At 48.5% G+C, this 12,079-nt stretch overlaps 1 protein-coding gene across 1 annotated transcript in view; it reads right to left on the bottom strand.

The window, feature by feature from the left end:
- Slc2a5 (solute carrier family 2 member 5) overlaps window positions 1-6,161 on the bottom strand; it is a 35,692-nt gene extending 29,531 nt beyond the window's left edge. Inside the window, exon 1 of the mRNA XM_087550965.1 lies at window positions 6,090-6,161. The gene's annotated coding sequence lies outside the window, so the exon portion shown is untranslated. The remainder of the gene's footprint in view (window positions 1-6,089) is intronic.
- Between the last annotated feature and the right edge of the window lie 5,918 nt (window positions 6,162-12,079).

Below are 12,079 nucleotides of genomic sequence, written 5' to 3'. Positions count from 1 at the left end.
GCTGGGAATCAAACCTGGGTCCTCTGCCAGAAGAAAAAGTGCACTTAGCTGCTGAGTCATCTCTCCAGCCCTTAAGTTTCCTCAAAGTGGGAAAACAAGTTAGCCAAAAATTCTGGGATTGTAGACTTAGGTCTCAGATCTCAATTCCAAAATGATTGGTAATACAACACAGAAACTTTGCCAGCACACACGTTCAGAATGAGTGTCTTGCCCAGTGTGGGGGCCCAGCCTACAATCCCGGCACTTGGGAGGTGGGGACAGGCTCTCAGAAGATCCAGGTCATGCTTAAATAGACAGCCTGGGCTATGTGAGACCCTATCTAAAACAAACAAACAAACAAACAAATAAACAAACAAAAAATTAGGAAGAAAAGGGAGGGGGAGGGGAGGAGAGGAAAACAAAGTTTGGAAGCTGCTTTTTCTGAGATGTGAGTTGATGTATGATTTTCCTATTAGTCTGCGTTTTTATTTACTGAGCCTTTTTGCTATACTAGGGAAGAGAGAAAATGGATAAAAAATAGCCCTGGTCACTTGGGGCTCAGACTCTCGTTGGGGAAGCAGAATGTCCTAGTTCGTTTCCTGTTGCTGTGGTAAAAACCACAACCAAAAGCAGTTTAGGAAGGAAAGTGCTGTTTCAGCTGATCACAGTACATCCTTGAGAGAAGCCACCGCAGAAACTCAAGCTAGACCAGGAACTGAGGCGCAGACGGCGGAGGCACACTGTTTGCTGGCTCTTCTCTTTGGCTTGCTCTTTTGATACATCCCAGGACCACCTGCTCAGAGGTTGCAACATCCATACATAATGCTCCCACCCCCCACTTGCCCACAAGCCAATCAGATGGAGGCATTTTCTCAACTGAGGTCTCTCTTCTCAAGTCAATTGATAAAAAATTAAGCAGCAGATGGAGTTTAGTCAAATGAACAAACTGAGTAACTCAGGAAGAGTGAAGGCTCTTGGCAGGTCAGGCACCCGGGAGTTGAGGTGGGAGCTGAGCAGCAAGTTGGGGGTGGGGTGGGAAGAGTACTCTGGTCGTGGGGGGCTCCAGACCAGGACGGTGTGAGCTGAGAGCCAGTGCTTTGCAGTGAGGGAGTTGCTAACTGAGGTTGTCTGAAGAGCATAAAGGAAAGGGGTAGGGCATTGAAAGGAGTCAGGAGAGATAGACAGACAGACAACTGTCAGTGCCTGTAGTGTAGCCCTTTGTCTGTTTTTGTTTGCTTTTGTTTTTAAGACAATGTCTCTTTATATAGCCCTAGCTGTCCAGAATCTCACTAGGTAGATGAGGCTGGCCTTAAATTCACAGAGATCCACCGCCTCTATCTCTTGAGTTCAGGAGCTTGCTTTTTTTTTTTTTTTTTTTTTTTTCGTTCTTGAACATAGAGAAGGTATTTAGAATTTGGGACAAGCCAGGTGTCCTGGTTTCCTTTCTATTGCTGTGATAAAATATCCTGGCCAAAAACGACTTAGGGGAAGAAGGGTTTGGTTAGTTAGTTTGTTTTACAGTCCCAGATTACTGTCTATCACTGAGGATGGCTCAAGGCAGGAACTCAGTCAGTAGTCACATCAGTCAGTCAAGAGCAGAAAGAAACAAACACACCCCTGCTGCCTGCTGCTCTTTTGTAGCTTTTACTTGTTCTGAATTGTGCAAGATCTCTTGCCTAGGGAATGTGCTGCCCACAGTGGACTGGGACTTCCCATGTCAATCAACAATCAAGACAATCCCCTAAAGACATGTCCACAGGCCTGATCTGGGCATTTCTTCAGCCCAGGCTCTTGTCTCAGATGATTCTAGGTTGCCACAAATTGACATCACATTGGACATGGTGGTGCATACCCTTCATTCCAACACCAGAAATGCTGAGGTGGGAAGATTTTGAGTAGCCGCCAGTCTTGGCTCAAAGAAAAACGCTTGGGAGGGGAACTGAGAGTATAATTCAGATGCCCAACGTGAATAGCCCCTGGGTTCATCTGCTGAGCTGTAAATGGGAAAGCAAAAAATTCGATGAAATGATAACATGCGATTTTTTTGGTGGAGTTTTTTTTAATATTAATTTTAATTTAAATGGTCTACGAGTGTGTGCCTGCATGTGTGTATGTGCACCCTGTGCATGCCTGATAACCCGAGGAAGCCAAGAAGAGGACATCAGACCTGTTAAAACAAGAGTTCATATGACACTGAGTCATACATATCGCCCATTTCTTGGTGGTTGTCTCGGGTAACCAGGTTGATCCAAACGTCATCCGAACTCCTGATTCTCCGAGTGCTGGGATTGCACATCTCAACTGGCAGAGGGATGGAGAAGTGTAGGGATAGTTCCATACACGGCTTTGTTCTGACTCTGCCCCAACTGTTTTATGTCTCATACCGGTGTAGGTCAGGCTCAGTCTTTACCACTGGGCCACACTGCCACCCCTTCAGATTTTTTTTTTTTTTTTTTGGTTCTTTTTTTCGGAGCTGGGGACCGAACCCAGGGCCTTGCGCTTCCTAGGTAAGCACTCTACCACTGAGCTAAATCCCCAGCCCCAAACAAAGGTAATTACTTTTTTTTTTTGGTTCTTTTTTTCAGAGCTGGGGACCGAACCCAGGGCCTTGCGCTTCCTAGGTAAGCGCTCTACCACTGAGCTAAATCCCCAGCCCCACCCCTTCAGATTTTAAAGGCAGTGAGTGACCCGAGGGCCCTGGTGTGCTGCTGGATGCTGGTGGAGGTTTCCCAGCTTCTGTTGGCATTCAAATTAGATAGCATTCCCCTATTGAGCACCGACTGGCCTCTCTGTAAGCCGTTATCTTTCCGTGCCATGGGGCATTGTTACTCAGCAATGCGTATGCATGGGGTAGTGGAAAAGCCCTGATGCCCTCCGAGGGCACGGCGTGAGGCAGGCGTGTAAGGGAGGTTGTTTTCGGGTAGGATCTGGCACCAGTCATTTCTCTTCCAGGCTTTGATAAGGAAAGGGTTATAACAAGGTCCAAGCACACCCATTCTTCAGCCACGCCGCTGTGTCGAACCTTGTCTTGAGAGGGAGGTTGACGTGGGATGTCTAAAGTCCAATGCTCACCCAACGTTTCTTCTGTCACCTGTCCCCTGTTCCTAGCTATACTGTTCGGGGGCGCGTCCCCTGGCTGGGAGGATCCAAGTCCAAACACTGAGTAATGAATGCGAGGAAGAATCGAGAGCAGGAGTTTCTGCCTGGTCATCACTTCAGCAGCTGTCCACGCTGCGAACCAACGTCTCTGAAGCAGGGAGCCTACCATCCGCACCAGGTGTGGACGTTCCAGAAGCATGACCAGCCTGCTCCGTGCTTTTCCTTTACCAAGAACAGAATTTGACCTTGTCTATTACAGGGTACAGTGGGCAAGCAGGGTGCGTTCCTCAGAATCACGGGCCCACGGCGTGAGATCCGGATTGTTACAGCTCTCAGCAACTTCGCATGGCCTCTGATGATTTAGCGTGGCCTCTTTGTTTAAAAAAAAAGTTCCTTTAATTATTTTTTTTTCCCTTTTTCTTTTTTTTGGAGCTGGGAACCGAACCCAGGGCCTTGCGCTTGCTAGGCAAGCGCTCTACCACTGAGCTAAATCCCCAACCCCCCTTTAGTTATTTTTAAAGGGTGTACTGCTTTTAGTTTTATTTGTGTGTATGTGCAGATATTGTCCTGTGTATGTGGGTGCCCTTGGAGGCCAGAGATGTCAGAGTTCCAAGTGGCTGTGAGGTGCCTGACACGGCGTTAGGGACCCAGCTCAGTCCTCCAGAAAGCCAAGAGATACCGTAACCGTGGAGCCATCCCTCTACCTGCCCCCGACCCAAAAAATAAACATCATAACCTTTTAATTTTAATGTGGTTAGAGAACACATAGGGGCTGGGCCTTATTCTATTTACCTTTTAAAAATTCAAGTATTTGTGTGTGGTGTATGTGCATGCGTGTACACACTCTTTTGGAGGCCAGAAGACAACCTCAGAATCACTGCCCACATCCTTTGAGATAAAGCATCTCATTGGCTGGAGCTTACAGCTCAGGCTAGACTGGCTGTCGAGCCAGGTTCTGCAGTCCCCTGTCTCTGCCTCAGTGTTTACAGATGCTCTGTGGATCGAACCCGGGTACCCATGCTCTGCAAGACAAGTATTTGATAACCGAGTGATCTCTCTAGCCCTTTCATCTTTTCATGGTTATTTTGGGGGTTAGAAGCCAGGACTGCCTTGGACATGGATATAGCTGGAACTTACATAATCCCCCTGCCTCAGCTTCTTCAATATCACCTCAGCTATCTTAAACACTTTATACAAATTTTTTTTTGTGTGTAACAATGTTCTCCCTTCATGTGTACGTGTGTACCGTGTGAGTAATATGCCTGAAGAGACAAGAAGAAGGGACCAGATCCCCTGGAACTAAAGTTACAGATGACTGTGAGTTGTCATATGCAGGGAAGTCACTGAACCAGGGTCCTTTTTTGTTTGTTTGTTTTAAAGATTTATTTATTTATTAGATATGAGTACACTGTAGCTCACACCAGTAGAGGGCATCAGATTTCATTGCAGATGGTTGTGAGCCACCATGTGGTTGCTGGGATTTGAACTCAGGTCCTCTGGAAGAGCAGTCAGTGCTCTTAACCTCTGAGCTATTGCTCCAGCTTAACCATTTAACGGGTGCATTTCAGGGATAGGACGTCTCCTATGTGCATGTTGCTGGGGTTTGATCCCCAGCACTACAAAGCAAGCAAATCTATTTGCTGGTGGAGAGAGAGTATTTGGGAAGGACTGGAGGGACGGGAGGGGGAAAGTAACACAATGTTACTTCAATAAAAACAGTTTCAAAAAAGCGTTAAAATCTACACAGAAGACCTCACATGATTCCATTTAAACAGAAACTTCGGGTCCCTAGGAGGAGGTGACAGGGTTTCCATCTCCTCAGGGAAGGGTTCCTCAGTGTTATGTGAGAGGTCTCAGGTAACCGCTGTGTGGCGCTGTGCGCCTCAAGGCCACCAGAGGGCAGAACAAACAGTGAAATCTTCAAATCAGCACACAGGTCGGCGCGAGCAGTACGACTCCACCCCCTGACTGTGCTGTCAATCACTCAGCAGCAAGGGGAAAGACTCCAGATAACCTGTCTTCCATTTCCTACCTTCCCAGCCAGGGCAGTGTGCTGTGGAAGCCAGCCGCATCATGGGAGCCACACAGCTTCCCCCTTGCATTCAAAACTACAAGCAACAGCCCACACTCTCAGGGCTCCTGGAGGTCCTCCAGGCGAGGAGTCCGTGGGCCATATCACCAGGGAGCTGGTCGGAAAGGCAATGTTGGGGATGAGCACAGTGATAGACACATTTAATCCTTTAGAAGGCTGAGGCTGGAGGATTAAGAAAATTCAGGTCTTGGCTGGGTGGGCTTTAGAACGACTTCTGAGCAAGTCTGGGTAACTTAGTGAGACCCTGTCTCAGGTTTGAGGATGCTATCTAATGACTTCTCAGTGTTTCCTGCGTGAGCCCGCCACATATTTACAGTAGGCCTGGATGTAGACACCCAAGCATACTTCACAACAGCCTCGAGCATCATCGCAATCCAAACGGAACTAGAAGTCATTAGCAGACTTGCTACACTCCACCTCAGAGAGTCCGAAGAAGGCTGAAAGTGTAGCTCTGTGGAGGGCACTGGCCTTGCACGTGTGAGAGTTTAGATTCCCTCCCCAGTACCACGAATAATCTGGCAAGCCCGGCTCTAGGAAAGCTGAAGTAAATTTGAGGTTAGCCGTGATAATATAGAAAGGCCATGAGGCGGGGGCGACTGGGTGGGGCTGCGGTTTACCAGCCTAAGTTTGATCCTGTCTCAGCTACGAGATACACAGGCCTAGGATGTCTGTGTTCCCGAGATCTCCCATCACTTAAGACTGACACAAATATCTGAGAAGCATCACCCTCTGTTTTTTTTGAATGTCACCCGTCAATAAATCCAAGATGGTTTTGGCAGTGCCAGCTGATAATTCCAACACCAGGAGTCCCAGACAGGAAGGTGAACGGGAGTTCCAGCACCCCCTGAACTATACAGAACGAGACCCGAGCTCCAAAACACTTTCTCCCAGATTTGTGCCCAGCCCAAGGCCGACTCACCCTCTCTCCTTGATGCTTCCCCAGCAGATCATGGGAGGACTCTCTTGCCTGTCTGTGCTTCCTTCTGGGATGGTGGCCAAGGGGGTGAGGAGAGAAGAGGCAGGGTTGTTCCCCTAGGGCCAGTGAGTAGCTCTCTCTGGTATCTTATCTGCATAAAGGCAGAACTGAACAAGAACATAACTGCCTTGCATCTCTACCCGCTGCTCTAACGATCTACTCAAAGAAAGACTGCCAGAGGCTGGGGTGCAATGGTACGTACAAGCCTGTAACCCCAGCAACAGGGGCTGAAAGGGTACTTGATTCTGGAGCTTGGTTAAAGCCCAGGTAACGCAATGAAAAGAAAAGTCATCTGGGTATAGTGGTGCGTACCTGTAATATCAGTTCTGGGGAGGTTGAGGCAGAGGGATCTGCTCAGTGCCAACCCTAACTATGTAGTGAGTTAGAGACCAGCCTGGGCTACATGAGACTCTGTCTCAACCACCCTGTCTTAGTTTGCTTTCTATTGTCGTGATAAAACACTGACTCAAAGCAACTCGGGGAAGAAAGGGTCATTTTTATCTACAAGCCTACAGTCCATCATGTGGGGCGTCAGAACATTAGGGCGGGGACTGGAGGCAGGAACCTGGCGTCAGGAGCTAAGGCAGAGGTGTTCTTACTTACCGGTGCTTACTTACCGCTTTGTTTGGCTTTCTTATATCTGCAACCCAGGAACACCTGCTGGGGAACGGCGTTGCCCACAGTTGAGACGCACCCCTCCACCCCCCATCCATCATTAATCAAGAACATGTCCCACAGACCTGCCTGTAGGCCAATCTGATGGAGGCGCTTTCTCAACTGAGGTCTCCTCTAGCTTGTTTCAAGACGGAAAAACAAACAAAACGAAACACAGAAAACAACCACTCAGGACAATTACTGTGGTCAGGTATCTGACAGAGGAGACTGCGTGGATGGAGGCGTGAGCCAATGGAAAGCTGTTTTTAGCCATCTGGCGACCACACTGGGTGTTTGGGATCTCAGTGTAGCCTTAAGTTGTTTTCAGAATGAGCTTTAAAGCGCAAAAGCCATGTCCTAGGTTGGCACAATTCAGTTAACAAGAACAGTTAGCCAGAAGCAGAGCTACAGAAGCAAAAGTGCATTCAGAAATTTGTCCAGAACTACAGACTTTTCTTTTTGGTTCTTTTTTTCGGAGCTGGGGACTGAACCCAGGGCGTTGCGCTTCCTAGGTAAGCGCTCTACCACTGAGCTAAATCCCCAGCCCCCAGACTTTTCTAGATCAGGCCTTTGTTTTCGTTTTGGCTGGAGGTGAGGTCTACGAGTTGAGTTTTACGGCCTGAATGGTATTTCCATCACGGAATCAGTTGTGCTAAAGTCTGAGGGGCTCTCTAAGATTTGGGGGCCACTAAGGTCTGGGAACCTGTTAAACAACCAAAAACCAAAACCAGACAATTGTGCAAAGTAGCCCTGGGCCTGGGGTGTGGCTCAGAGAACACTTGCCTAGCGTGCGAGGCCCTAGATTCCATTCCTAATACCAGTCCTGGATGTACCTCAAATGTAATATGTTTACACGATAGTTCCTGCCTCCAGGGGACACTCTCCCCAGGACCATTTCACTCCTGAAATCTGCCTACATTCCTATTCACCTCTACAGAGAGAGAAATACACAAGTTGCGATGTATGCCAGCCTAGTGGGTAGTTTTACTGATTGCATTTTGGGTTTAGTAAGTTTATATATTTTGTAACTAATCCTTATATATTTTGTAACTCGCCTTTGTCAGCTTGTCCTAGCCAACCATGGAATCTTTGGTGACTAAACCCTGGCACAGGGAGCCCAGGCAAGCTCTTGGCTCTGCTATCTACCAGGAAGAAACTCTGGTCCTCCCTCCTTCTCTGGCAGCATGAGTGTAAGAAATTGCCAGGAGTGCTTGTATGAATAGAGCACCAACAGGAGTCCTTATTAGGCTGGAGAGATGGCTCAGTGGTTAGGAGCTCTGGCTGTTCTTCTAGAGGACCCTGGTTCAATTCCTAGTACCCGCGTGATGACTCATAACCATCTGTAACTCCGGTCTCTGAGGATCTGACGGCCTTCTCTGGCCGATGAGGGCACCAGACATGCAATGGTGCACATACATACATGTAGACAGAATGACTGTACACCTTAATTAATTATTTAAATTAAAAAGTTTTGGGCTGGGGAATGGACTCAGAGCACTGGCTACCCTTCCAGGGGACTCAGGCTCAGTTCCGAGCATCCACGTGGTGGCTCAAAACTCCCAGCAACTCCAATTCCCAGGATCTGACCCTGCTTTTGACTTCCAGGAGTGCTAGGATACTCATGGAACACAGGCATACAAGCAGGCAAAACACTTACACATAAAAAAATGTTACATTAGGGGGCTGGAGAGATGGCTCAGTGGTTAGAGCACCGACTGCTCTTCCAGAGGTCCTGAGTTCAAATCCCAGCAACCACATGGTGGCTCACAACCATCTGTAATGGGGCCTGATGCCCTCTTCTGGTGTGTCTGAAGACAGCTACAGGGTACTCACATACATAAAATAAATAAATCTTTTAAAAGAAATGTTACATTAGCCAGATATCGTGGCACGTGCCTTTAATACCAGCACTCAGGAGTCAGGGGCAGGAAGAGCAAATCTGAGTTCAAGGTCAGCCTGGTCTCCATAGTGAGTTCCAGATGAGACAGAGCTACATAGTGAGACCTTATCTCAAAACAAACAAACGACAAACAAACAAAAATACTCCAGGGTCCCCACTGACACCCAAGGCTGTGCCTGGCATCATCTGTGACGTCTTCCATGCCGGTCAGGCGGGAACTGGAATCTTCAGGTTGGCTTCATTAACCAAGACAGGCTGACGAGCGGTGGAAGTGGCGATCTGGGCCTCGAGGCTTTCTCCAGTTGTTTTTGTGTGATGCTCTGGGATCATCTTGGTCCCATGATTACCTAGCTAACACGGAACTGAGCTTGGGAGGTCGGTGTTATCACCCGGTGATATGATTAACGGGAGGGGCTGAGGTTGGAGTCTCTCTCCAGGCCTGGTATTGGTAGCAGGAAGTGCTTAGTGACCTGGCCCCTGGGACCATTCACTCAAGGCAAGTTCTCTCTGCCAGGCCATACATCCTACCCTTGCCTGCTTCTCCCTTCTACCTCTTTCTTTCTTTCTCTCTTTCTTCCTTTCTTTCTTTCTTTCTTTCTTTCTTTCTTTCTTTCTTTCTTTCTTTCTTTCTTATATTCACTGTCACTCTCTTCAGACACACCAGAAGAGGGCACCAGATCGCATTACAGATGGTTGTGAGCCACCATGTGGCTGCTGGGGTTTGAACTCAGGACCTCTGGAAGAGCAGTCGGTGCTCTAACCACTGAGCCATCTCTCCAGCCCGGTTCCTTTTTTCTTTGTGTGTGCATGTGTGTGCACGTGTGTTCGTGTGGAGGCAGAGGACAGCATCGGGTGTCATTCCTCGGTGTCATCTTTCGAGAATGGGTCTCACACTGGGACCTGGGGCTGGCCGATCAGACTGGCATCCGGTAAGACCCAGGGGCCCTCCAGTCTCTGCCTCCCTAGTGCTGGGGTTATAGGTACAATCATCATGCTTACTTTTTCAGTGGGTGTGGGACTTGAACTCCGGTCCTCATAACTACTCAGAAAACACTACCTATAGAGACAGCACGTGTGACGGCTGCTTCCAGTTGTCACCTTGACTGCATCTGCATCTGGAATGAACTACAGTCCAGAAATGGAGGGCACACCCGTGATCTGGATCTTGAGGCTTGAAGACACAGGCTTCTGATCCAGATCTAGACATGGGATGATACACGCTTTTGATCTGGACCTTGAGGCACAGTAGCCATAAAAAGCTTAGGTCCAGGCAAGGTAGTACATGCCTTTAATCCTGGGAGACTGAGGCCAGCCTGGGACAGAGCAAGTTCCAAGTAAGGAACAGTTTAGGTCTGGGCGTGGTGGTGCACATCTTTAATCTGGGCCATACCTTCCGCTGGAGGCCCACATAAGGACAATGGCAGAAGGAAGGCTTTCCCCCTTGTGCTGGAGAGCCGGCTCAGTGATTAAGAGCACTGACTGCTTATCCAGAGGTCCTGAGTTCAATTCCCAGCAGCTACATGGTGGCTCACAACAATCTGTAACGGGATCTGATGCCCTCTTCTGGTATGTCTGAAGACAGCTACAGTGGACTTATAATAAATAAATAAATAAATCCCTTGCTTGCACTTACTTGCCAGCCCAACTTCTACAGAAGACCAGCTGAAACACCCAGCCTTGTGGGACCGTGCAATGACTAGAGTCTTGGACTTCCCATTCACAGCTGCCCATTATTGGGCGAGGTGAACTGCAGACTGTAAGTCATTCCAGTAAACTCCCTTAATATATAGAGACATACATTCTGTGACTATGGAGATCCCTGACTAAAGCAGCATGCCTGTGGGAAGTTATTTTTCTTGCCTTAAAAGATGTAGGAAGACCCAGCCTGAGAGGAAGCAGTACCATTCTCTGGTAGGGTCCTGGGCTGTCTATGATCAGTATATGTGCATGCATTCGTCGCTCTGCTGCCTTGAGGTTTTCCAACTTCCTAAAATGACAGACTATATATGTAACGTCCATTGGCAAGTTAAAGCAGACCTTTTTGCTAAGTTTTTTTTTTTTTTTGGTTTTTTTGTTTGTTTGTTTGTTTTGGTTTGGTTTTTTTTTTGTTTTTTTGTTTTTTTTGTTTTGTTTTGTTTTGTTTTTTTTGAGATACCATGTAGCCCTGGTTTGCCTGAAACTCTCTATGAAGACTGGTCTTGAATCTCAGAGATCTGCCTGCCTCTACCACCCAAGCACGGGGACGAGAGGTGTGAGCCACCAGGCTTAGCCTCTCATTGCTTTTTGTCAGGATATTTTATTACAGCAACGGAGATGAAACTAGGTCACAGGTGCATGCTGGGCTGGTCCCTGGAACACACGGTCCCAGAAGAAAATGTACAACTTAGATCCCTGTTGGGGAATCTGTGGGCACAAGACGTCATCCTGCTGGGTGTCCACTGGGTAAGGGCAGAAAGAGGTCACTAAGTACAGGGGCACTATGGAGCAGCACGCTGCTCTTCCTGCAAGGAGAAGGTTAGAGACAGCTTGGGAGACGGGGAAAAGCACCAGGTCAGGGAGGCCTGGCACGCCACATCCAGGGACTGGATACATGGATCCTATGTGGCTGCTTTTCCTTTGATGCCAGCGGTGAGAAACAAAGGTTCAGACTCATGGTCTACATGGAGTTGGGGTACGGCAGGAGAAGACAGGAGTTGGCATTCAGAATGAGGTTGGCAGTCGGGTCAGGCAGAAAGGATGGAGAGTCATGGCTGTCAGTGATAAGGAGTGTTGTGGAGGGTCAGGGAGGGTCACAGAGAGTCAGGGAGGGCTGAGAAGGGGTCACAGAGGGTCATACAAGGTTGTGGAGGGTCAGAGGGTCATGGAGGGCCAGGGAGGGTCATGGAGGGTCACAGAGAGTCATACAAGGTTGAGGAGGGTCACAGAGGGTCAGGGAGGATGGGAAACAGTGTCTGAAAACCAGCTGCCAGGGGTGAAAGGCTGTGATGGAAAAGGGCTGTGACTCCAGGGCTATAGACCATAGCCTGGGACCTAAGGACAGACGTGGTGGTGGTGGTGGTGGTGGTGGTGGGGTTGCTGCAGCCAAACAGAGCAGGTACCCACACCTTCTCAAGTATCGGTTGGCAAGGCCTAAACATGTGGCCAGTGACTATATCCTTAAAAGAAGGTTCTCCAGGTCCCAGCCACCCTCAGGTGGCTTCACTCAGTTTAGCAAACGCAGGGGGAAAATGACTGGTGGGATTAATTTAAAACAGCAAGAGTTTGGGCTTTCACGGAGAGTTGACGTCACACTTCCAAAACATCTCATGCTAGGTTTAATTATGCCACAACCGTGAGCTCACAGAATCGTTTGAAGAGGGGGACGGGGGAGAGCCAGCCC

Source organism: Rattus norvegicus, chromosome 5, assembly GCF_021556685.1.
Source record: "Rattus norvegicus strain SHRSP/BbbUtx chromosome 5, alternate assembly SHRSP_T2T, whole genome shotgun sequence".
In the NCBI taxonomy this organism is placed as follows: domain Eukaryota; kingdom Metazoa; phylum Chordata; class Mammalia; order Rodentia; family Muridae; genus Rattus; species Rattus norvegicus.
This window is presented reverse-complemented; position numbering and strand designations above follow the sequence as displayed.